Source organism: Triturus cristatus, chromosome 6 (genome assembly GCF_964204655.1).
Source record: "Triturus cristatus chromosome 6, aTriCri1.1, whole genome shotgun sequence".
Classification (NCBI taxonomy): Eukaryota; Metazoa; Chordata; class Amphibia; order Caudata; family Salamandridae; genus Triturus; species Triturus cristatus.
In genome coordinates this window covers 1,224,868,582-1,224,894,025 of record NC_140589.1, presented here as the reverse complement: position 1 = coordinate 1,224,894,025, position 25,444 = coordinate 1,224,868,582, and the positions used below count along the sequence as shown (strand labels likewise).

General features: G+C 42.0%; 1 protein-coding gene across 2 annotated transcripts in view; it reads left to right on the top strand.

Moving 5' to 3' along the window:
* FYN (FYN proto-oncogene, Src family tyrosine kinase) overlaps positions 1 to 25,444 on the top strand; it is a 514,055-nt gene that overhangs the window by 176,773 nt on the left and 311,838 nt on the right. For both annotated transcript variants that reach the window (XM_085612142.1, XM_085612143.1), the window contains exon 2: positions 7,615 to 7,702. The gene's annotated coding sequence lies outside the window, so the exon portion shown is untranslated. The remainder of the gene's footprint in view (positions 1 to 7,614; positions 7,703 to 25,444) is intronic.

Below are 25,444 nucleotides of genomic sequence, written 5' to 3'. Positions count from 1 at the left end.
GGGTATTTTACACAATATTGTAATTTTCTCACTCAGTACCCCTTTCTCCCTTCCCATTGAGCCCTTCTCGTGCGCCCTGCGTGTGGTATTATCAGTGCTTAAAATGGAACAATAGAAGAGCAGGTACCCAGTACCAGAGCACCTGCTTGTTTCTGAGAAGTGCCAGTAATCTCCTATTAAAAGTATTACGTCACTCTTGAAAAGTGCAGGTACTCTCCCTCACAAAATAACAAAGTACCAGTACTCAGTACCAGACAGCACAGGCACATTTAAAGCACTGGGTATTATGTATGTTAACATTATATTTTTGGACAGTCTGAGGCTCACCCCTCTGACCAAGCTACGCCCCTGGTAAAAATCAATCTAAAAAAACTTAGTGCACACGTATTCGGAAGCAGACTAATTCGGAAGTGTTTCACCCTTTGTGCTCTTAATACTTTGTAATCTTTACTTTCGCATGGAGGCCATGGCTGCGGCAGAGGGAACAGCTCAAGAGATGTTATTTTTGGCATGTAGCAAGTGCTGTCGCGTGCGTTTGCTGCCCTTTCCTTCAAACAGTAACATACACCACCATGGATACCTCTGACGAGTTAATACAGGATGCACGCTTGACAATGCTTTCAGCAGGACCCGCTGTGCCACTGATGCGTCACCGGACACAATAATGCTCGGTGATGTGATTTTATCTTTACTTTCAATATGCTTTCCCCAGCGCCTTTCTTCCTAATCCCCGGGACTCTCAGCTGTCGCATATGCCACGTTACCAGTCTCGAGACACAGACAGTGATGGCGTGATCTTGTGCATGACGCTGACATCTGAGACGGGCACTATTTCTAAACAGTTGTATGCACTGCATCTAGTGTTTCTGCCAAGCATGCAGTTCTCTGGTTGCCAAAATTATATTTCCTGGGTTAGAGGGTTAATGTTCTTGGATACTGAGGCAGACTTTAAAGAATTGATTATTTCATGAGATCCCCTTCAGAGTGTCTCTAAAATGTAAGGTTTTGGAATCAATGTATTCAAATATTTTAATGTGAATTGTTCGCATTAAAAAAAACGTTTTTGGGGCCGGATAGTCTTTCTCGCCTCACTTGGCCTATCCCTTCGGAATTGTTTAGTCACTCACAAGTTTCATCGCTTCATGACACCAATGCTCACATTTTATGCGGTACTGCATTTATGAACCGAATGAAATTAATAGGAGGGGCTCTCTATCAACCAATCAGTGGAAGTTAGATGCAATAAACATTTTAATGCTTTTCAGTGCAAGCCAAGATATCTTTAACCACTACACAGCTCTAATACAAGGATTTAAGGAGCTGCCGGCAAAATGGTATTTTACTGTTTAGGTGCTCTCTTTGTCCTTGGCACCTGAATAGCTGCTCACACGCAGACCGCAACCACTCAGACTCAATGAGCCACGCAGGGAGAGATAAACCCATATGCAGATGTTTATCCAACTCACCGCCTGGAATTAACTATGATTTACATTCTCTATCTGCTTTATGCTGAGTTGGCAGTTTTAAGCAGAGAGCTGTGTATAAAGGGTGGGTGTGTTTTTAAGAGACGCTAAAACAATAGCATTTATATTTCAAAATAAAGAACGTTGCCAATATATACAAATTTGATTTAAAGTGTGATACAACATCTGCCAGCTATTTTACTAAATTTATAATAGTACAATTCTGTATAGAAACGCTGGTAGTCTTTTGTAGTTAACAATCCTGGAATTAAACAATTACTATAGTGTACACCAAAAATGTAAATCAACATTTTCTGTCAATTTGGTTACGAGAATGTTTCACTTTCCAAGTGTGGTTTCTGGTGCAGTTTTTTTTAAAGTGATGCCACTTTTCCAAGATAGCTGCGTAATTGACAGTAGTAAATCAGTCGATCGAGAGATAAGCAAACGATCTGTTTACAAGGGGATCCGTTTGGCTTTCTTGCACCCATAGGCAATGTGGCATGAAGCACTTTGAATTTAGGGGCAACATGTAAAGCATATTCAAGGCCACTGCAATTATTTGGCAATTTAGGGTCAAAATTTGGGTGAGTGTGCACAAAACCATGCAGCAAGACAATACAAATTAATTCGTAAAATAGGGCACAATCTGTGTCAGCATTATTCTGTTATCTTGTTACCTCAACAATTATTAAGATTGTCAAGACAAAGTAGCACCTCATTAAAACTAAGCCTGGGCGGTAAACTCCACTTCTGTTTGTGGAGCTTGCAGAGTTTTTCGTACTCCACGGAGTTTGCAGAGTTCCGATAAACTCCGCTCTGTGTAGTGGAGCAGAGTTTTCCCCTCACTCGTGCTCATCAACGGTAAGATAGCGAGTGCGAGAGAGGAAAATCCAACACTAGACCACTTCGCAGCGAGATTTCTCAACGCGGGCAGTCACGGATGCTCGCTACCGCTCGTGTTGAGAAACCTTCTGTTCGAGTTGAGGAAGCTGCCACCCGAGTAGAACTTCCACTCGAGTGGCAGAAAGAAGCAGTGCCCTCTTGCACGGTGCAAGATACCATTCGCGTTACAGCGCAGGACGAACACCCGGCACTAAAAATCAATGCGAACGGTGCGAGGTAACCAACTCCGCTGCTTGCGGACCTCCGCGTAGCTTGGCAGAGTTTTTTTGTCACTTCGCGGAACTCCTGAAAAGAATCATTTTAACTCAACTCCGCAATTAGCAACAGAAAGTTCATCAGTTAACTTTTGGCAGAGGGTCGGCCACTTCGTTTAGCCACATTTTTTTTTTTTTTAGTAACTTTTTATCTGCTTTAGGTAGAAACAATTTATTTGTGTAATCTGCAAATAGTGCAGCAGATGGTGGATTATATGGCATATATGGCAAATCTCTTGTTACAGAAATCACTACATCTGCAAAATCATGTAATTCCAGTGGCCCTGCGCATGTTGCATTCATCAGCCCAAGGTTTAATACTTACAATGGGTTCTCCTTTCGCTGTGCTAAAACATGAAATCACAGGCTGTCTAAAATGGCGCAAAGTGGATGTTCTGGGGACAGTAAAAGCACAGATCCTGCAGAGTGTACATAATAAGCTTTTTATATTACTATAATATTTTATATTAAAGAAACATTTTACCTTTAGTTATACACAGCAGTGTTTCTTGAAGTTGCATGTTTGCTGTGAAAGCCCAGCCCCTCACTACTTTCTGTATGACCGAACTGTTTATGATTTACATAATGTAACAGAAGCGTTTTAGAGTCATTCCAGATGTTAATGATTAATGCTCTTAGATTCCTACTTTTGTGAACAATAGGTCTGTTCTCCAGTCCTATTGAACGGGTATTTAACAAGGTCCATACTAGAACTGTGTGCTATTACTGCCGTCTATCACTGTGCACAGGGCCTTGTGGGTGGGTCCCTTTCGGATACATTCTTAAATCAAATGTAATAAATTGTTTTTAGGGTGCTGGTCCCGTACCAAGCGTGACCCCCTTTCCATGGTACTGTGGTACCAGTACCGTGGTAGGAATATAAAAAAAATACAAGGGTCTGGTCATACTACCACTATTGTGCAGGGGGTAGACCACGAATTCCTTTGCGCGCGCTGCATCGCAAAATGCGATGCAGCACGCGCAACGAAATTTGTTTCATTTATGTAAATGTGTACTTACCTCCGTTCATCCATATTCCGGTGTTTACATTTCCCCACCCTGCCCCTCCTCCGCCCCGCCTCACTGCCCCCCCCCCCCCCCGAACTCCCTCCAAGGACCGCTACTGATGGCTTCACTGAATACATCATCCAGTAATTGTGGCAGCATCCTAAAGGATGTAATTTAAACTGGGGGAGATTGGGATGGATTGGGCTAGACTAGGGTGGAGTAAGTGGATTTAGGTGGAGTGGGATAGATTGGAGCTGACTGAAATGGAGTGGGGTAGCTTGGGGAAGAGTGTTTTTTTTAAGTAGATTGGAGTGGAGTACATTGGGGTAGATTAGAGTGGAGTGGGGTAGATTGGAGTGAAGTGGGGTAGACAGGAGTTAGGTAGATTGGAGGATTAGAATGGGGTAGATTAGAATGGAGCAGGGTAGAGTGGATTAGATTGGATGGATTAGAGTAGCATAGTGTGGAATGGAGTAGGGCACATTGGGGTAGATTGGAGTGAAGCAGGGTAGTTTGGAGTGCGGAGACTAGGGTAAATTGGAGTAGGATTGATTGGAGTGGTATGGAGTAGATTGGAGTGTCATGGGGTGGACTAGAGTGGGGTCCATAGGGATGGGTTTGGGTAGATTGAGTGGGTGGGTGGACTGGTGTAGATTGGGATAGAGTGGGGTACATTGGAGTGGAGCAAGGAAGACTAGGGGTAGAGGGGAGTGGGGTGGATTTAGGTATATTGGAGTGGAGTTGGGTAGACTGGAGGTAGGTAGATTGGATTGATTAGAGTAGGGTACATTGGAATGAAGTGGGGTGGACTGAAGTAGGGTAAACTGGGTGGATTAGAGTAGGGTAGAACGGAATGGATTGGGGTAGTTTGTGGTAGATTAGAGTGGTGTAGGGTATTTTGGAGTGGGGAAGATTAGAATGGGATGGATTGAAGTGGGGTCATTTGAAGTGGGGTAGATTGGAGTGGTGTGAGGTAGATTGGAGCGGTGTGGATGGGGCGGGGTGGTGGAGTGGGGTATATTGGGGTAAAATTAGGTAGTTGGAGTGGAGTGGAGTAGATGGGAGTGGAGCAGATTGGGCTAGATGGGAGTGGGATAGATTGGGTTGTAATGGGGTGAGGTAGATTGGTGTGGGGTGGAGTGGGTTAGATTGGACTAGAGGGGTAGATTTGAGTGAAGTACGGTAGATTGGGGTTCCATGGAATGGCGTAGATTGGAGTGTAGTGGGGTAGATTGGGTGGGTGGGAGTGGAGTAGAATGGAGTGGGGTAGATCAGGGTGGAGTCTGGTAGATTGTGATAGACTGGAGTGGGGTAAATTAGTATGGAGAGAGGAACATTGGAGTGGAGTGAAGTTGGATAGATTGGAGTAGAGTGGAGTGGGGCAGAGTGGGCAATAATGGAGTGGGTTGAATAGGAGTAGCTTGTTGTGGTGTGGGCAGATTGGGGGGAGTGGGGTAGATTAGGGTGGAGTGAGGGCTGGGTGGAGTGGGGTAGACTGGAGTGGGGTAGATTGGGTGGATTAGAGTAGGGTAGATTTGAAAATTAGTGAGGTAGATTGGAGTGGAGTAGTTTGGTGTGGGGTCGATTAAAGTGGAGTAGGGTATATTGAAGTAGAGTGGTGTTGATTGGGGTAGATTACTGTGGGGTAGATTGGAGTATAGTAGATTGGGGTACATTGGAGTGGGATACATTGGAGTGGGGTGCATTGAGGTGTGGTAGATTGGAGTAGGGTAGATTGGGTTGGAGTGGGGTAGGTTAGATTGAAGTGGGGTGGAGTGGGGTAGATTGGAGTGGGGTGGGGTAGATTAGAGTGGAGTAGATTGGATTCAAGTTTATGGAGGTAGATACGGATGGATTGGGGTGTGGCAAATTGGGGTAGAGTTGAGTAAAGTAGATTAGAGTGAGGTAAATTGGGAAGATTGGAGGGGGTAGATTGAAGTGGAGCGGTGTAGATTGTGGAAGATAGGAGTAGGGAAGATTGTGGTAGATTCAAGAGGGGTAGATTGGTGTGGAGTTGAATAGATTGGAGCGGAGTGGGGTAGATCTTGGAAGATCAGAATAGGGTTTACTGAGATAGGTTGGAGAGGGGTAGAGTGGAGTAGATTGGAGAGGCATGGAGGATAATAGATTGTAGTGGAGTGAAGAATGGAGTAGAGTAGAGTAAATTGTAATGGAGTGTGGTAGACTGAACTTGGGTAGATTGGAGTGGAGTCGGGTAGATTGGAGTGGAGTGAGGTGGGGTTGATTGGGTTAGATTGAGTGGAGTGGGGTAGACTGGAGAGGAGCATAGTGGGATAGTTTGGAGTGGGGTAGTTTGGGATAGATTGGAGGGAGTCAGATAGGTTGGGGTGGAGGGAAGTTGGGTAGATTGTAGTGGAGTGGGGTAGATTGAAATAAAGTGGAGTGGGATAGATTGGATAATAGTGGAGTGGATTGGAGAAGTTTGGAGTGGGGTAAATTGGGGTAGAGTGGAGTGGGGTAGTTTAGAGTGGGGTGGGGTACACTGAAGTGGGTAGATTGAGGTGAGGTGGATTTGAGTGGGTGGATTGCATCAGATTGGGCTGTAGAGGAGTGGTTAAATTGGGGTAGACTGAGTGGAGTGGGGTAGATTGGAGTAGGTATGATGCTGTAGAGTGGAGTGGGATAGATTGGAGTGGAGTAGGTTAGGGAAGATTGGAGTGAAGTGGAATGGATTAGATTGGAGTGGATTAGGGTAGACTGGAGATATATATATATATATATATATATATATATATATATATATATATATATATATATTGCACTCTCAGGAAACAACGAAACTAGTATTTCAGGAAGTTTATTGTGCTTCCACGCTACGCGTTTCGGTAGTTACGCTTTGCTCACACGATGGAAGTGAGATTAAAGTCACCAATAAATACAAAATGACCACCACGTACAATGTTGCAATAGACAGAGGACTTGCAAACCGAGAAACCATCAGAGTCATGAATACACAGCGGCCATATTGGAACTGGCTGTAATCCACTAATAGGATCCGTGTTGCCGGTATTATACATTTATACAATTTACGTAGGTATTCTCCGTTATTATAACACTGTGTTCCGTGTATTACAAGAACAAATGTGGATTACACATGTGCAAGAACATTTACATCACAAATTGTGTACATTGCTTGATAAATGTACCATATTGTTCTAGTGACCGTTCGCCGGATGTTGCTCAGGAAGCACTATTGTTACCAGCATCATCACTGAATGTCATTGCAGGGGAGGCTTGGCTCTCAACATATAACCATGCTCACAGTTGATTTCTTCAGGTTGACAAAATAAAGCAAGCACAGAATAGACACATTTGTTTCTTGCTGTGACCTAGCTTGACATACTGCAATTCGTTTCACAAAAGATCACTAAAGCATAGGCTTTCTTGTAAGATTTGTGTATATTTCTGACTTTTAGGGGATTCCCAAACCCCCCTGAACTTCAGGAATACGCATGGACACATTTGCCAATGGTAGATTTCCAAATATGCTCTTACTACTCTACAGCTACTGTCGAGGGTTGTCAACAGGCAGACAATCTGCAGTAATCCTACCAATGTGTAAACTTTTGCAAAGCTAACTTTTTTCTCTTTTTCTTCCACCTGGAATATAATTCTCTGGGTGGAAAATCATTTTCTCTTGACCACCAGAAAAAAAACACTTGTTGCAACCTTTTTATATGCAAATGTTTGCATGCAAATGTAGTGAATAAAAACACTGGTGTAGACCACCTTTGCCATAGTCAACCCTCTCCCCCTCCACTTATAAAACCCATTGTTTTTTTGAGGGGTTGGCCCTCTCTAACTTGTGACTGGAAAATCCACTGTACTTGTGATACATTGCATGCCAGAGGCTTCCAGGATGGGGGGGTTGAGGGGAGTATCTCTCCTGCTCCAGCATATTGCTTGAATTGTTGACCCCCTCCAGAGTCGTTCATACTCAATGTGTTTCTACCTTTTCACAGCTGTGAGCTTTCTGGATGTACCCGGTCTTCACTGAACTCAAACGAGACGACCAAGAAAAGAGACAGGTTAGAAGACTTCTAATAGCAGGTAATACCTTTATTTGTATAATTTGAAAGAACAAAACAGTTTAATTGGAGAATTAATTCATTGCACTGTTCTTTTGCTGTGCTCCATACCTCCACTTTTGCATTAAACTTACTTTGATGGCAGTGAACACAAATAAAGAATTCTGGCGTACTGCAGACGAGCGGGTTATGAGTTTATATTGAGCCAGGACGTACTGCAGTAATGGGCAAAGTTTGAGCAGTAGATGCCTGTGCATGGGAGAGAACAACATACAAATGTCTGTACTGTGCAAGGTAAATCTCAGAACAACAATACACCAGATGAGGAGAGTATTTGAGTCTGGACCCAATTCTTTAACTTTTCAACGTGGCTGTAACAGAGAGTCAAGCAACTTCACTTCAGTCTGACACTCGTGTGAAACTTTTACATAAGTCTGGCACCGCAGGCACTGTCTTCTCTTTGCCAGTCCTCGGGGACAGTCTTTGGTGAATCCTCTCTTTGCTGGGTCCATAGAGCAGCAAGGAAGTCCTTATTTGGTCTTTTCTCCAGTACAATAGTGATCTGAGGTCTGGGTGCCAAAGGTGCCACTTTTATGTCCACTACGAGCTTAGAGGTAGTGGCGTTTAACTAGCCAATGGGCTACCAGGTCCTCTCCCGCCTGATGACTATGTCCTGTGAAGTGTGGTAACTACCTATCCCAGAGTGCACTATTCTGCCCACTCCAAACATGGCCAGGCCCTTTTCTTGGTGTGTGGAGCTCCCTAGTCCAACCCATAGGTGTTGCTTCCTGGGGGCTACACTTCCAAAAGTGGTTTTACCTTTTATTCTCACACCCACCATAGATATGTTATTTATGACATCTGTCATAATGGAGCGGGCCCTCATTGAAATCTACCCTAAGGTTATATCTGATCATAATCCACTCTTTGTCTGTATTAAACTAAATGGCAGCAGTATCAAATCTAGACAGTGGACTTTTGATAGAGCCCTGATTAAAAATCAGTCATATATTAAATGTATGTGTTTGACCTTAGTAAATTTCATTAAAAATAATATAAATAGTGCCCCAGTAAATGTAGTATGGGACACAATGAAGGCGTACACCCAGGGCATGATGACAGACTATTGTAGCCAAGCAAAAAATCCTGGTGCAGACTTTGCAGGAAGGTCTCAGGCAGTTGCAAATGCCTCAATTCTGCATGCTGCAACTGTTAAGCAGGGTGATATGTAGATGGGTATATATATATAGAAGACTCCTGGAAGTAGGGTTCAAAATTAACCATAACCTCAGAGAAAAAGCTGTGGTTGTTTATTTACTTCGGAAAGAGAGGACATTGGAAAATGCAGAGTTAGTTGTTTGTGTGTTAGCATATAGGTGGAAAGACTGTACCAGTAATAACAGGATTAACAAAATCAAGGATTCTGTAGGTAATATTCATAAGTTCTAATGAATCACGGTGCGCGCACGGTGCGCGCTTATAGATATATATGTACTTTTAACTGAAATTTTCTCAGGAATTACTGAACAGATTGACTCCAGATATTCAAAAGGCACATCCCTGACCTGAGGACTACCTCTCTGCCAAATTTCAAGTAATTCTGTTCAGCCGTTCGGGCTGTACCTTGGACTAAAAGTCCCTGTGGAAAAATGCATGGGAAAAACGCGTTTTGGGACCCCCCTTTTTTCTTGGCCCCCGCTTGACTAATCACCCCGAGACTTTCAGGGTAGGAGCGGAGCGGAGCGCCCCACCTATTTTGAAAAATTCGCAAGGATTCGTCAACCGGCGCCAAAGTTATTCAAAATAGAATTTTCAGATTTCCTATGGAAACACGGTCCTAACTATAACTATCTACTGGCGACCGCCAGTAGATAATATATAAATATATGTATGTATGTATATATATATATATATATATTCCTCCACTTTGGTTTCCTACTTCTAAATCCAGCAAGGCCAGGGCACCACCAGTATCTAAAAGAGCTAAAACAAAATGTCCCTAATGGCTGACTGAAATTCAGCATCTCTGAACATTAAATTGTTTTCCCTCTTTTAACCCTGTCTAGAAATATTTGAGCAAACACATTTAGAAACACAACATTGGTGTAAACTTATTGTCCTTTTGAATGGAGTGCCTTATTATGTTTTAAAAAGCATATTTGCCATGGTTTTTAAGAAACGCTCTTGTAATAATGTGTATCAATAATGGCCCAGTCACTATTTTAACACATTATTGCTTTGCTCTGGTCACATTTTTCTGGATTTCATATATGAATGACTCAGCACAAGACATCTATGGTTATTGGTCAAGAGATGCTTTAGACTTGATTTCACAATTTCAGTATAGCACTGATTTCTGGTTGAATCAACCAGATTGAGTTCGCAGAATTCAGGCATTCAGATTTGTTTTAAATCAAGCTGATCAGCATTAAGGTTTGAACTAAACAGTTAAGACAAGATACATAACTATTGAGAAAGTAGTCATTTTGGTTTACCAACTGTATAGGAATGTTTATGATCTGGCAGGTATTTTGAAAAAGAGCTTCTGAGAATACATTATATTAATGTATGCCTTCCAATGGATTGTCTTCATTAATCATAGCAGGCAAAAAGACCACAACTCACTACATTTCATGTTAAGTAACCAGTTTCATCTGGCTTGGCATTCTGTCCTTTAAGCACAATAAAAAACTGCTTTACTTAAATATATGGAGTGTTACTAAGCAATGGTTATTGAGTAGTTTGAGAAAATGAATAGTAGGTATGAAACCTCAAAATGGCACTCGGCGTGAAAAAGAGCATAATCTGAAAACTCTGCTGATTATCAGAAATTTCATTTGTACTTTTTTTAATACTAACTCACATTACGAGCTGAGCGCAAATTGCACTCTTCCTTGTGTCTGCAGGAGAAGTTGCTACCATACTTTAACTAGTGGTAGTTGCTTGTGCCAACCTGTCGGCAGGGGTTATTAAAATGCCGAGACAGGTGAAAATATTGTTTATGCACGTTAATCCATATTATTTTACACCACCGTGAAAACTGGCTGCTCATTACACCAGCTACCCGGCACAAATTGTGCGCAGTTTGGGGTAATTTTGTGCTCGCTATTGGCTCCCTAGTGCAAATAACAGTTTTCAAACAAAGTACTGTGAAGATACATATGGATGATTAGAATGAGAAATAACTGGTGGCTTGTGTTTATTATCGCATTTTGTTTTATTGCCTATTTCAGATAGGCTTAATTGACCGAGCAATAAATTGCCCCAGCGGTCTAGATTTTGTCATGGGGTTGCAGGAGTTGTAGTTTTTCAGTAGATTCTTTCTTCGCTGAAAAGAGGAAGAAAGGCTGGCTGCACGCCATCCGGCACCTGGCTCATCTGATCTGCCTTCACGTTGTGGAGAATCCCTCCCACAGTCAGGCCCTCATAGGGTCTCTGACAGGTGGATTCTTTGGAATACTGCCAGGGCAGGGGGAACAGCTGAGCCGGCTAGCCAGAACTAGGCATGGCCGTACAGTTTCTTTCTGCCAGGCTGTTTGACGGTAACTGGAGATCACAGTGCACAGCACACATACACCAAAATGTTATTTATTATAACACAGTAGAGTTAGAAAGTACGGTTAATCAACATAAACCAGTAATGTCTATAAGATATCGGGAGGTCCAAGTTTCAGAAGTACTGTAATGCCCTTACTGTGTTTCCACATGTGTGTTTTCAGTAGTAAAATTCTGTTTTGTAATATTGAAACCGGCCTCTTCTCTGTCCTTATGCCTTGGACATTCACAGGGCATATCTCAATGTGCAGCATCCTCCAGAGGACAATGACGTCACTGCTGCCTTGATTACATTTTCAAGGAGGCCTCTTTCCAGGTTGTTTTTATTAAAATTAAATCTCTTTTAAGTAAAATCACCTGATGTGTAGGCAATCGAATGGACCGGCACTGGAATCACCTTTGGCTCCCCAACATCGGGGACTCCTGCGTATTGTGCCTGCTCCAAGGCACCAGCACTAAATGGTGACCCCCATACCACCCCCCCCCCCACCCCACCGTGAGTCCATCCAGCATTGCCAGTTCAGGGCAGGCTCTACTGGCTCTTTTGGACACTGGGCATCAATTTGGTCTTGAGCAGTCTCTGCGCAAAGGCAAATAAACCATGTAACAAATTGTAACCCCTTGAAGAGGTGCATCACCCCCTACTACAGTGAATAACACAGAGACGTTTCCCCTTGAACAGTAGCTGCCTGAGGGAGTGGACCCTAAACTTTATAGAGTGATACACTGTGCTTGTGACTCATGCTTTTGTTTGTGGGGTCCGCTAATTGTGTTTCGGGGCCACAGATCCATCATTTGCGAGCGCCATTGAAAAGCATTGCACATAGGCTCAACTTTACAGGAAGATGTAGCGCTTTGTTCATAGGCACAGTAATAATGTTTGGACTCAGTTTTCTGACTAGGGGCTGGAGAGTTCTGATTTTCTTCGATTATTTGCATCATATTTGTTGTATTTACGTGTTTGTGTATGAACATACTTTTCTTTTTACAAATTAGAGTGCTGATTGGACATTCTGTTATTAAGGGATACTGGGGGCATTGTAATGCATTGTGAGTGACAGGCCCTCACCACCCCCTTGGGTAAGCCTTGGTCTGCTCTGCTTCACTGTCCCTTGAGTCAAGTGCTAACAGGAAGTACTTGGTATTATAGTCTGGGGACCAATGGTGTGAAAGTGGTAAACAACTCCCGTTGCCACAGATGGAGCACAGTAACCTCTGAATGTCCAGGAACCTCGGGGGCTTGGTTTCATGGGTACCATGATATCGGAAAGGGACTGCATGATGACAGCAGATCTAATGGGCAGTTATTTCTATACACCGATGCACAAAGCATAAAAATGCCTACACATAATCAAAGGGTATATGCTTTCTGTTTTCTATTTTTATTGGTTTATTAACTTTCGTTTGCTACTTTAATTGGTTTATTTACAAGTGCAATTTAAAAACAGTTGCACAAACCTCTATACATTAACATTATGAAACAATATCTGACCCACAACAGGCACACAACTGAAATCTCTTCAGGAGATTTCTGTAGGAAATTGTAGATGAAAAAAGTAATCCAGAATTATATATACATGGGAAGGTTCCAATTACAACTTCGTTTAATATTTCTAGAAGTTCTGTTCTGCTGAGAAGCTTTAGAATATTCAGAGGGAATTATTTGGTTTGAGATTAGGGACATCATGTCTACATTTCAACTGAACGTCAAACCAACCATGTTTAAAAAAAGAAAATCCATCATGTAGGCTTAACCCTATATTACTTTGTAGCTTAAAATGTTGCCATATGTAAAACTTATTTTCATTTGATTCAAATTGCAAAGGTGACTAATAATTAGATTAAAAAATATTAGAAGATCTTGTTTTATGTAACAAGCCATACACGTGTAATTTACCCCGTGGCACCCAGTCAGCTCCTAGTGTTCACAAATTGTCTTTTGGTAGGAGCTTCTCCTCTCAGAAGCGAGGCCATACATGTTTACCCTTCCTTAGAGGACAGGTTGGTCAGGGGGGCTCTCCAAACAAAATGCAAGCAACACACATGCTGGGTGGAACTGGTGTTTCTCCTGTCGTTCACAATAGGGAAGAAGAAATCACATTTAGTACCATCTTCTATGAAAACATTCTGGAGGTCCCAAAGTCGAAGAGTATTGCATCCATCCTGAATAAAAGATTTCCCTTTTTCCTGACGGCACAGGCTCTGACAGGAAGAGAACCGATGAAACTGTTGGGAAGGATGACTTAATGTATCCAACTATTTCCCAATTCCTGATTGAACATGTAACCACTTCAGCAGTGGTTACACAGAGAATGGTCACAGATGCCTGGCAATCGGAAAGATCCTGTGGTTGTTTCACACAAGGTAGTGAACTCCCTAATATGAAGGATTCAATGCAGTGTCTTATAAAAGAAGGTGGTTCACAGTAGAACAGACAACCAAAAATCATGTATCACATAATGGAGCAAGAGGACCATACTTACCACAATTATCAGAGGAATGTCTGACATCAGTGGTCATGGGAGGGTCTCCAGGCAACAGATTTTATAAATAAATGGGAGGGTCTCCAGGCAAACATGCCAAAATAGATAATGATGCCACCTGAACCCGTTATCGAAATATTGTTGAATTAGGCAAGTGAGTGCTGCAAACCAGTCTTTCTCGCCTGGCAGTGTGGACAGAGTGTTCCCATGAGGAGCAGGGTAAGTGCTGATTTGCATAAGGCAGGTCTTTGTCTAGAGTGGCATGGTGGGCAAAAAAAAGATTAATTGGAATGCAGCACCGAGCGAGTGGATGAGATTAATTAAAACATTCCACTCCACACCTTGTTGCTGTTGCAGTCTATGCCTTAGCTATGTTTTGGAAAGGGAAGCTGACCAGGTTAGGGATTTGTTTGGCTGTGGAATTAATGAGAAGAGTGCAGGTGTACAGGGCTGTGAAAATTCAATTGTAGTTCCCGGCTGTCATTTCTCTGTGATAAGCTAGTATTTCTCTATAAGCACTACAGACTGTGGAGAATAGAAAGGATTGCTCCTCAGCCAAGCCAGCCAGACGAAGAACTGAGCTGAGTAGAGAAGAAATGTACATGAATGTTCAGGAACAAATGTGGATAAAACGTGCCCTGGGCCCATGAGTGAGTCTTCGATAAGGTGGAACACTGTGAAGGACCTGTGTATCCCCCAAATATAACTGCAGCTGTCAGCAGATAGAAATGTTTCTCTGCCGGACTCAGGAATCTCAGGAGTACAAACACCATTAATCTGTCTAGACCACCTATGGAGTGGATTTGGACTGATGTTTATTCTGACCTAAAAAAAGTTGGGTTCTGTCACATTTGCTTTAGGCAGAAATGCTTAGCCATTCCTACTGAGGAAGTAATTGCCCCCTGCCTGCTTCCTAAGAACTCAAAAGGACTAAACACCACACACTGCCTGGAAATGCTATGGGTTAGACATTTAAAATGTGAAAGGCAGATAACTCAGCCCTCCTTCCCTAATCTACAACTCCGGAAACTTGCTAAACTCTTGATAAGGTGAGTGAAAGGCCTGTGGATTGGCAGAGCTAAGTGAAGCATGCACACAGGTGTTCCCTAAAATGGCCGCCCCAGATATCCCCTGATGTCACTGGAGGCTGCAACATTCGGATGGGTTTTAGTCATCTCCACTTTTAACACTATAGGAACAGACATTGCTATTTTTCCGGTGCCTGAAATACTCAAAAGAAACAAAGATGTATTTCACGTCACACCAACATGAAACAATATTTTTACCTCGTTCTTCCCGATTAAAAGCAATAAATGTAATGAAAAAACGAAGGAGGCCCCTTTGATTTAAATGCCAGTCCCCTCTTCCCATTGACGAGTTCCACTTCTCCTCTTAACACGAAATGACCACTCATCCGGGTTTTAAAAATTGCTCCAGGGCGCCTTCAAGCATCTCAGGCTAATTCAAACAGGGACTTCCCTCAGCTCGGCTGGCGGCAGTTTAGTTTGTAATCCGCTCATGTACTGCCAGCGTGCAAGTCACGTACGCAAGGCACATCAGCTGGCGCGCGCCTATTATCCGCGGCTCCGACGGCGCGTGGACGCAACAGACTTCACCATTTATGGCGAGGGGCTCACGTGCCTGTGCATTCTAATGTAATGTGTGTGCGGGTGGCGCTGGCGCACAATCTGCGCATTGTTGAGAGACAGCAACGAGGGTTCTCCAGTGGCGCCCCTTTCAGAGTCTAGCAAGAGCGCAGTAGTACCAGCATGTGACCTGCCAGCAGTGTATGAGAATTTCCCCCAGGGAGGGAGGCGCCCGTGCCACGATTGGGCCTCCTGGCACACAGGCCGCCATTTAATGCGAAATTAAAAGCAGTTATTGAAGGCTTCATATTTTCCACAGAGTTATGCGAGACATCTGTGCTATTCCCATGCCAGTTTTCTTCAGTCTCTTTTTTGTATTACTATGTGGGCAATTATTGTCCTTGGTAGATGCAGAGCATAACAGGTGCTGCTGCAGCCACGCAGATGACATCTAAGAACAGGCTCCGTGCCTGGCGCGTTCATGGTGCAATATTGCGTAGTTTGTTTAAACCATTGCTGAAAATTTGAACTAATTGACACAATGTGTGCAGTAGTGTATTCCATCACATTCTCCAGATGTGTTCTTTTGGGAGGCCATGTGTGCTCTCTATAAAAAAACAAGTATTGGCAAAGCCAATAGGTCTGTTCTTGACAAGTGTGCGAGGTTTTTTTTGTGTGCAAACTTGCAATATGTAAAAAAAAGGTGGATGTCCCTTTTCTGTTCAAGAATCTGTGCCTGCGCAAAATGAGATTTGAGTCACATGTTTTTGTGAATCCCTTCACAGCATTTTACATTTTGCTTCATTGAAAATGTTAATAACAATAGATGAAAAAGAATTGATGAGGACAACAGAAAATCTGTTTATTCTAATGCAGGCTTCTCCAACGAGTAGCTCGTGAGCTACTGGTAGCTCTCCAGCTACCAGTAAGTATCTTTCTTGTGTGCAGCCCATCCCACAAAATTACAAGCTTTTGCATGGTTGAAATAATAAGTGTACTAAAATTGAGAGAGTTTATTTGAGACGAAAATGAGTACATTTTCAAAACTCATAGAATGAGGTTTGAAGAAACGTAGCTACATTTTCAAAATATATTTAAACAGGATATTTGAGTGAAAAATCATGTGGCATTGTGGAGACTTACACCTCACATTATTAGGTTGGTACCAGGGGCAATGCCGATATGGGTGTTAAGTATTACCCATGCAGAGGCATTCCAAATAGACAAAGCCTTTTTACATTACTCCTAGAAACCCTGCCTGGTGGTGCACTGAGGTGATCACTGCTAGTAGTCTTGCATATGATGGTCTCTAATGTAATCTTGTCTGATGTGGTCACAATTTCAACACTAATAATGTTAGTAGCTTGGGATGATTTTCATTGAGCATAAGTAGCTCTTATTACAAAAAAAGGCAACCCCTATTCTAATGCATATTTCACAGAGCTAGTGAATAGTCTTTGTGGTGCTATTCATTCAGTCCTACAGTGTCTTGTTGTCTATTCATGTGAGTGTGAATGAAGAAATGTAGATGTTAAATTTATTGTGTAAAGCAAATAAAATTGCTGCAATTTCTGTCTGAATGTCTAATTTGCCTATATTTTTGTTTTGGAACTTTTTAGTTGATGCTTATTCATTCATATTAATTACCATCTTCTGTTCTGAACTGGTGGCTTTTTGGCTTTTTCTAACATAGCAAAAATAGATTTTGTCTAATAAGTTTTCCATGTATTTGTTTTAGTCTGCATCTTTAATTGAGAGTCTATCCTTTAAAATCTCTGAATATGCATTGGAGAGTAATGTATGTGCTTGCACTAATTAAGAGCAGTCAGCATAAAAAAGTATTTTTCTCATTAGCAACTCCTTATTGTCAGAAAGAAGGTTTTTCACCAGAAGCACACAGGCCCTGATCACGATGTCGGGCGGACCGTTGTGGAATGGGAACCAACCGTCCTCAGGGCAGCGGTTCCGACCTGAGGACGGTTGTTTTATCAGCATGTCATGAGTAGACTGGCGGCCATCTTACAATGTAAAGGTCAGTCTGCAAAACCAATTTATTTTATAAATGATGTATGTTTCATTGTGGGCAGAGTGTAGCGTCCTTAACCAAATTCATGTTATAGCATGATAAATCAATATAATTGGCTAATGCACTTACATCCTCCAACCCAAATTTAAGATCAAGCTCAAGACTGAATAGTCAAAATGCATTGGCTTGGTATTTTCTGTGTTAACAGTGAATAAATAACTGTTACAAATCCCTTTGGAGAGCCGTGTTACTTGTTTATAAAAAGTATATATATAGTGTAACAGAATTAATAAAAATATTTATTTTACATTGTATTTATTTTTTACATATTTTAAATTTAAATACTATGAAAATGTATGTGTGTTTAAAAGTATCTATAATATAAAATGCATACACAATAAACCATAAAAATATAATTTTGGCAAATAAATAAAATGTTAAACCCCAAAAACACATTTACTAAAAAATAAATGTGAAAATAAAAACAAATAGTATAATTAAAAAAAGCTATTCATTAATCAATCAGTCATTATTTGTAGGGGGCGGGTCCTGCACCCGTGTGGGTCTCGAGGCGCTGTGGGGTCCTGCTCAGGGATCATGCCTCCTGTACTTATTGGCGGAACATCCAGGTTTTGAGGTCCTTCCTGAACTATTGTAGCAATGGCGAGGCTCTGAGGTCCTGGGGGAGTGTTTTAAGTCCTAGCTGCCAAGTGGGAGAAGGAGCAGCCTCCGCTGTTTGCCCGGCGGATGCATTGAGTGGCTGCCAGAGAGAGGGATCTAGAACAGAATTTCCTGGTAGGTTGGTAGAAATTCACTTGTTTGTTGAGGTATGCCGATCCTTCGTTGTGTAGTTCCTTGTAGGTGTGGGTGAGCAGTTCAAACTGGCATCTCTTTGCGAATGGTAGCCAGTGGCGTTTCCTGAGGTGAGGGGTGATGTGCGTCTGTCTGGTAAGATCGAGTCCGGCAGCTGTGTTCTGCATAGTCTGAAGTTTCCTCATGAGTTAGGCGTTGATTCCTACGTAGAGGAAGTTGCTGTAGTCGAGTCTGCTGGTGATGAGAGCTTGCGTGACAGTTTGCCTGGTGTTGGGTTCCTGAGTATTCAGATGGTGAGAAAGCAAGTGAAGGAGACGGCGCTGACCTGCTTCTTCATGGATAGCTGCCTGTTGAGGATGATGCCGAAGTTGCAGGAGTGTTCAGTGTGTATGGGGGTAGGGTGCAGCTCTGGTGGCCACCATTTGTTCTTCCATGGGGTGTCCTTGCCTTTCCCGATGATGACTACTTCTATCTTGTCTGTGTTGAGTTTGAGACAGTTGTTGTTCATCCAGACGGCCACATCCTTCATGCATCTTTGGGATTTGTCTTTGATGGTTGTTGGGTTGTGTGCTTTGAATCTATTTAATCAATATTATGAAAACTATAGGAGTCTTAGAATATTACATACACTATTCCCATTCTGGTTTATGCAACATTAGGAGAAGTGTTGGACTTTGCTTAGGTTAGATTTACTATTCCTCCTCCAGTCACCACAATAGTAGGGAAAGCGTTGGAGTTTGGAGAGGTTACATTCACTATTCCTACTCATTCAGTGCAACAGTAAGGAAAGCGTTGGATTTTTGAGGGATCAAGTTTACTATTCCCACTCCAAACAGTGCAATAGTAGGGTAAGAGTTGGACTTCAAAGGTGTAAAATGTACTATTCCCATTTCAAACAGCGCAACAGTAGGGCAAACTTTGGACGGGGGTAACATTTACTATTCCCACTCTAATCGGTGCAATCAGTAGGGAAAGCGTTGGACTTCTGATGGGTTAAAACTATTATCCCCACTCGAAACAGCACAACAATATGGAAAGTGTTGAACAGTGAAGATGTTATTTTACTATTCCTACTGCCTACACAAGAGGAGGGAAAGTACTTCATTTCAAACACATTACATATGAAAGAAACACCATGAATGCAGAAAAATATTAACCTCTTATATATATGTTTAAATAAAAACTAAATCAATTAATCAATTTGCATATTTACTATTCAAAAAAAGAATTATCACTTATTAAATAATTCTTATTCAATTATTAATTACCTTCCCATCCTATACACCTAAAAACCTAGCAGCCCACACCTAAAATATAACACAAAATTTTTCCAAAATTTACATAATTAGAATCAATCAAATAATTGACAATTAATAAATTATTGTTAATTATTACTTAATTAACTTCCAATCCTAGACCACTACAAACCTAGCAGACTGCAACTAAAATATAAAATAAATAAGTATTCTATAATTTACATATCTAAAATTCAATTGAATAATTAATTTACAGGTAATAACTAATAGTGAATTAATTATTTCTCATTTAACTTCCCACCCTATATCCCTACAAACCTAGCATCTGGCAACTAAAATATAAGTAAAATAAATCATTATTCCATATTTTATATATTTAGAAATCAATTAAATAATTAACAATTAATAATAAATTGTTAATTAGCACCTAATTAACTAACCACTCCAGACCCATACAAACCTACAAATAACATACTACAAAAATAAATCAGTATTAGATTATTTACATAATAAATATCAATTATATAATTAAATAAAATGTATAAAATAATTCATAATTAATTATTAGCTAATTAACTTCCCGCTCTATCCCCCTACAAACCCTACAACCAGTTACAACACCATCAATTACATTAAAAAGTACATAAAAAATTCCAATCACTTAAATTATAAGTTATATTTCAAAAGAATTAATAACATTTATATAAACAATAGTACCAAATAACATTAATATCAACTAAAAACCATTCAAATAATTATAAAAAAAAATATTTGTAACCACTATTTATTGGAAACGATATTAAAAATATTGATATTATTAAAAATTATATTACCTCAAAACAATATTCTTGTTATCGATATTTGTGCATCAGGATATTTTTGCGTCACAATATTTAATTTCTGATATTTCGGTCTCACGATAATTTGTCCAAACATCTTCAAAATGGGCAACAGCTCCAATCTACTTTGCTAGGTGGTTACAGAACTATGGTAGTTGATCCTATTTCACAACACTGCTTCTGTCACACTGCATGTTGGGAAGTAATGAATCTGGACTTGGACATGATAAGCAGGGCATACCTCGTTCCACACATATGGTTTTAAAGGACACATTTATACTTTGGTGGGCAGAACTGAGGCAGGGACTAAGGTCTACATTTGCACACTTTTAATGTTAATTATCCCAGGGGGTCTCCAACCTTTTTATTGACAAGAGCTACTTATGTTCAATAAAAACCATCTCAAGCTACTAATATTATTCAGACAAGTTTACATTTGTGGGTACGGTATGCAAGATTACTAGCTGCGATACCGTCAGTGTAGCATTGCCAGCAGTGATGTAAAAAAGTTGTTGTTAATTTGGAATGCCTCTACAAGGATAATACATAACACCCACAGCTACAAAGCCCCTGGCACGAATATTCGTAATAAGTTTCCCAATGCTTCATGATTTATGATTCAAATATCAGCTTTCAATATATTTAGGATATTATGAGTTCTGAAAATACACACATTTTTGTTTTGAATACACACCTTTCGATTTTGGCATACATATACTAATTCGACAAAGCAAAAACTTCTAATTTAGTAGGCTGGACTGCACACAGGAGAACTACTTACAGGTAGCTGGAAAGCTACCAGTAGATCATTAGCTACTCGTTGGAGAATTCCGAAGAGTTCCGTTGCTGATTCCTTAGTAATTCAGAGTTCTCCTATAGCCTTGCTCGATAAGTAATATAAACATGTTATTGTGATGTACGTAGCCGAAGAATACAAGTGTTACAATGTTCCTTAATAATAGTATTATTATTAGACTTGGCTTGCAGGCATAAACTACTTGTATGTGCATGCCTAGCTGTTAATATTTCACGAGGGGAGTGAAAGTGTAAACCAGGACAACGAGTAGATAGAAAATGGCTTTTATTTGTTTGTAGGTGTGTGTGTGTGTACTTTTATGGGTGCTAATAGACTTACTGACTGCACACTGCTGCACATTAAAGCCCTGATTATGAAGTCAGTTGGCGTTGCCTCCGAACTACATCATCGCGGATTCTGGACCGACCGACCCCCAGACGGCGGTCCAGACCGCAGTATTACGATGCGACTGCACATGGTGCGGTCGCATACTCCCATTTCTCTAAGGGAGCTTGTACTGCGTATGTAAACCGGCTGTAGCACAAGCTCCCATACAGAAATGGGAGATTCTGTTAATCCCTGCACCATGTGGCAGGCATCTCGAGGTGCCTGCCACACGGTGCAGGGATTCTCGACCCCCAACCGAAGGCCGCAGAAGATTAGGAGCCCTGCTAGGGGCCCCCAAAATTACTTTCCTACAGGTTTTCCATGTCAGAAAGCCCGACATGAGAAGCCTGTAGGAAACCGACATTGTAATCCTGACGGCGGAAACACCGTCCTCATGGATTACTGTGGGCCTCCGACAGGCTGACGGGCTCAGCCGGTATGACCGGCTGGTTTCATTTTCGACCGCCGGCACTGTTATGCGGTGGTCGAAAGTGAAACCTATGATGTGAGTCAGACAGCTTCTGATCTACGGTCGGAGGTTTTATGACTCGCATCATAATCAGGCCCCAACTGCTGCTGCTAACCTTTTATCTTTGGCACAGGGTCTTAATAGTACACTGGACAATTAACACCTGTTAACGCCTGGAGTATTGGTCAATAACTTTTGATTATGTACAATAGTTATTGTAGTAATAAGACTTGAGTTATTGGCTTATGCTGTGGACATTACCAGCACAACCACTTTTTTGTAACCTTTTGATTCCCTTACATTTGTCCCCTTTTCTGTCTCCTGGCCACAAATCTCCCCCCTCTTTGTGTGCTCGATGTAACTGATCTCTAGTATATATATACATACATACATACATACATACATACATACATACATACACACACACACACGCAGGCACACACACCTCTGTCGCTTATCTCTGGTGAAAGGCTTGATTCTGTGCACCAGTGTTTTCATGTGGCCTCCACAGCATTGTGGAAAACAGCAACTCTTTTGCGCGATGTGGCATTGTCAGCTGACTAACATTCAATTTAGTTCAAAGAGTTTCTGCCTGGCCCCTTCTTTTTTTCAGCTGGGCACCAGAGGCTTTGGTTACTATGCTACAACAGCCTGAAGATATTAAAAGATGAAAGCAAACACATAATATGCAAATGATGAGCCAAAATTAAATGGAATAGAGCTGTGTTTAGCATTTTCAAAAGAGAAAGTTTAAATTTGGTCAGACAAATATGACAAAAAAATATGTGCAGCAACCTTTGTTACTTCACTATTTTAACCTTTTATTTTGCTCAGTTTAGATCGAAAGCGAGCCAGGCATATTCGATGCCCATGAGGTTGCCTATTGCGCCACCTGTAGGTCGGGGACGTTCTGTAGGAGCTCTATGAGAAGGAGCGTTGCTGCCTGTCTGCCAAAAATGGGAGGCAGAGAGGCTCAAAATTGTACTTCACAAGGCACCAAAGTACATTGAGGTGGCCTGCATAACGAGTGGTAGAGAGGATGAGTTACATGAACATGGCAATGAAGGATGGCACGAAACCCTGGGTGAGGAGTAAAAAAATAACGAGCAGGAGAAAGTAAAGTAGAAACTTGACAAGTCATTTTGGAATCACCAACATTTATGGTCTTAATTCACAAAACAGTTCCTGAAGGGAGGAGTCGGAAGCCTACTTCCACAAGTATTTTTATCATTATTTTGTGCAGTTTTATATAGCGTGAACTCGACCCGAAGGTATGGGAGCACTTTACATGAGCATCAGTTGCATCCCGCAGGGCCACGTTCTTTTTTAGGTCTCGCGCCTAGCGTTGCAGTGGGCAGCACTGCTCGCGCAGCGAGAGACCTCTTATAGGGGTTTCAAAATCTCCTTAGGCATCGCACACGCTCGTGCGTGTGCTTTTCCTTTTGGGCCAAGCCATTGGCCTTTGCGTGCATCTTTTTATTAAAAACAGCACGCAATTGGCCAAAGGCGGGTGCATTGCTCTGCCCATGGCCAATTGGTGTCTATTACGCACACCTCCGGCCATGTGGTTTCAATTATCATGCCCAGACACGGGCGCGATAATTGAAACCACATGGCTCGCTGTGGCGTGTGCGCGCGCACCACTCGCGGCTTTGTTTGTTTTCTCAGAGCGATCACTTTCACTTTTGCGATCGCTCTCCCTGTTTGTTATTATTGCGGCTGTAAGTTAATTGCTTGCGTTTGCTCGCAATAAAGTGTTCCTTATACTAAATGCAAAACAGATGTCTGCAGGACGTGCGCAGCCAGGACAGGGGCTTTGTTAATGGCGGCGCGTGTTTATTTTTTGCATTGCGCTTTCACTCAAACTGAAAGCACGATGCAAAAAATAAACTCAGACCCGCTTTTACCTCCTGTTCCGCTTGTTCCAGAAGCCAGCACGTCGAACTCCCACTGATATAATGTGCATGGCGGGGGGAATTAGCTGTCTGTGAGTTGGCTGAAGTTCACTAAAGCACATACAGCATTCAGACACTCTTGTCCATCCAACATCTTCAGAACTATTAAACTGTGAAGCATTGTTCAGGTTTCTCAATCCAAGCAGCAGTGCGGAGGAGGAAAAACCCACAAACAACGTCAAGCGGACTTTGAGCATTGCTGGGGCCCCAGGCTCGTGAATTAATGCTGATGCATAGAAGAGACATCTCGCACATGTGCTGGAGTTGGGCCGTCACTCGCCCCACACAGGTCTGGGCCTACAGAACTGCCTGAGGTTTAAGATTTAACCTGCCCACTTGCAGGAGCAGCACACCCCTCCCCACCTCTACTCCCCTTCATTCTCATCAGGCTCTAGAAAACAGTCTTCATTCCATGAGTAATGTTTATAAAAGAATTTAGTTTGTATACTGTGCCTTCTTGCAAAGGCCCGCAGCATCGCTGTGCTATAGATATAGTAAAATGAACTGATGATTACCATTACATACACAGCCCTGATTCTATCGCCTTCATATGGATAAACAGCAGTGCAAAGTTACTTAAATTCCAACTTGTAACTTGCAGACTTCATACAAATAATGAGCACTTGCACATTACTCACTGCGTTATCTTTGCAGACTTGCACTTCTATATTCTGATACAATGCAAAGCAAAGGGCTGGACATACTGATTTTAGGTATGCAAGCGTCAGGGCGCACAAACCCCTCCCTTCCCCTCCTGAATCTCATTAAACTTTTTTCCCGTTCCCTCTCAGCACCCGCTCCTTCCCTGCTTCGGCACCCACCCCCTCTTTCTTCTGTGTGTGCATGTATGCTCCTCCTCCTTCAGATCGTCCCTCCAGCCTTCCTCTCTTTCCCTATCTGTCAATCAGAAACCTCCCTTTGAACTGGGAGAAACAAGCATTTGCAATGCAATAGGTCTTGCATTACTGAAAGTTTGAGCTATTGGCGTTGCATTAGTATTAGCAATGCCAGTGGCTCAAACTTTCAGTAATGCGAGACCTATTGCATTGCAAATGCTTGCCATTTTTAGGCACAGCGAGATAAAAGAATTTGCTCAGAATGTTGAACCTGGTCCAAAGTCACCATCTCTGGTTAGCACTTGCCCTGTGCTTGCAAAATCTCTTGTGATAAACAAAGCTTAAAATGGGCTTAGCCTGCCTGTTACTTATCATTACTTATCATTGGTTGGCTCCGACGTCACTCTTCTGTCCTTGCTTCTTATTTGTCAGATCTTCCTCCTCATCTCGGCTTCCCCTGGGGCTTCTTGCATTTCCCTTCTGCGGAGCATGGACCAAGTACGGCTTCCTGTCTGTGGCTAGAGTCCTTCCACTGGCCACAGGCTCCTGCAGGCACTCTTAACTTGCATGACCTGCCATGCTTAAAATACCAATTTGCCAACAGTACGGTTGTGTTTACTTTTCTTTCACTTACTACAAAGTTAGAGGATTTTGTAAAGTGAACAATCTGACCATCTTTCTGGGGTACAGGGAGTGTGAAAGGAGAGGCCGTAGAATGTCATTTTGTAACACACAATAACATGTAAATATAGGTAAATAAACT